The sequence below is a fragment of the Mandrillus leucophaeus genome, unplaced genomic scaffold (assembly GCF_000951045.1).
Source record: "Mandrillus leucophaeus isolate KB7577 unplaced genomic scaffold, Mleu.le_1.0 Scaffold2183, whole genome shotgun sequence".
Taxonomy (NCBI): Eukaryota; Metazoa; Chordata; class Mammalia; order Primates; family Cercopithecidae; genus Mandrillus; species Mandrillus leucophaeus.
This window is the reverse complement of record NW_012102236.1, coordinates 12578-14068: the sequence shown is the minus strand read 5'-3', so window position 1 is coordinate 14068 and position 1491 is coordinate 12578. Positions and strand designations below refer to the sequence as shown.

Genomic DNA, 1491 nt, shown 5'->3' with positions numbered 1-1491 from the left:
ACTTGCTGCGTAGGTTGCAGACCCCAAGTGCTTCTACAAGGTGCTTTGTTTCTTCTCATAACAGGGGCACAGGCTGGCCACGTGCTCTGGGGGTAGAATGGAGTAGCTCTGGAGGTAGCAGTTGGGAGCTGGCCTTGGGTTCCTGGTCGACAGGGCAGGGTACACCATAGGGTCACAGGGCCTGGCCCCCTCTCTAGCAGCCATTGGCCCACAGGCTGCCCAGCTGCCCACCCACAACCCGTACCTTTGGGCAGCCCCAGCTGCTGCAGTTCACTGGACAAGCATCTGCCATCGACACTGTGCTTGGCCACACTGGAGAGGACGAAACTTAGCACTGCCACTGTGGCCTTCACATCGCCTAACTCCGAAGGACCCGTGGGTGGGACAGGGGGTGTCACTGTGGGCCCAGCCACCTCCCTGTTGCCCTCTTAACTTCAGCTCAAAGCTCCCATGCACCCTGGAGCCACAGGCACTGCTACTGCTCCACCAGGAGCTGGCAGAGAACAGGAAGGTGGGACTGTCAATGTCTTTCTTTCCCTCATGCTTCTCCACTAGGGAAGGTAAGTTAAGGATGCTGCTGGGAGCGGTTGGGGGGGCCTCTGTACCAGGCACCAGGCCGAGGTCCCAGGGTTGCCTGGGGCCTGTGGACTCAGCAGAGTACTCACCAAACTTGGCATCAGCCGTGAGCTTCAGGATCTTTTCACACTGTAGAGAAAGGAGACCTTTAGGGGGTGTCAGGCCCCTGTTCACCAGCCCCTCATCCACAGCCTGGATCCTGTGATAAGGAACAGACAGGCTGGAAAGAACTATGGGAGGTGCCCAGAGAGGTTGAGAGGCTGATTCACCCATCTCCCTGGGCCTAGTGCAGAGTTTCAGGGCACTGGGGGTCATAAGGTCATGGGACAATGGAGTGCTGGGTCTTGTACTCATATCAATCCCCCATTACAGCAGCTCCTTTAGTTCCTGGCTGCAGAGCAGCCACAACTTCACAGAGGACTGCAAGGGAAGTCCTTACATCAGCCAGGCTGGCGAACCTCACGCCTCCTTCCTGGGGACTGGCTCAGAGCAGGCCAGCCACTGATCAAGGTCACAAAGCATGGTAGCACAGGCTGAGAGCACTGAGGCCCTAACCCCAGAGAAACCTCACCATCCTCTACACCCACAATCCCCAGCCCAGCGCCCCTCCTCCACCCACAGTAGACCCTGTGCACTCAACCATCTTGGCCAGCGTGCTGATCTCAGCCAGGACCCAGTCGCGATGGTCCAGATCACCACAGAACCGGAACCTCTGCAAGGGAGGGAGGCAGGTAATCAGGCTGGAGGGAGGGCTGAGGTGTGGCCAGGATCCGTGTGTCTACCACACTGCTGCCCAGCAGGGACTCCTGGTCCCCGTCATAGATGGATACCCTCTGGCCTCTTGTTCTCCCCTATCACCAGGCTGTTGAGTGAACTCTCTCCTGACCCACCCTGCCACCAAACCCTGCTCTGAGG

General features: G+C 58.6%; 1 pseudogene; it reads right to left on the bottom strand.

Moving 5' to 3' along the window:
- LOC105540274 overlaps positions 1–1491 on the bottom strand; it is a 20287-nt pseudogene that overhangs the window by 13847 nt on the left and 4949 nt on the right.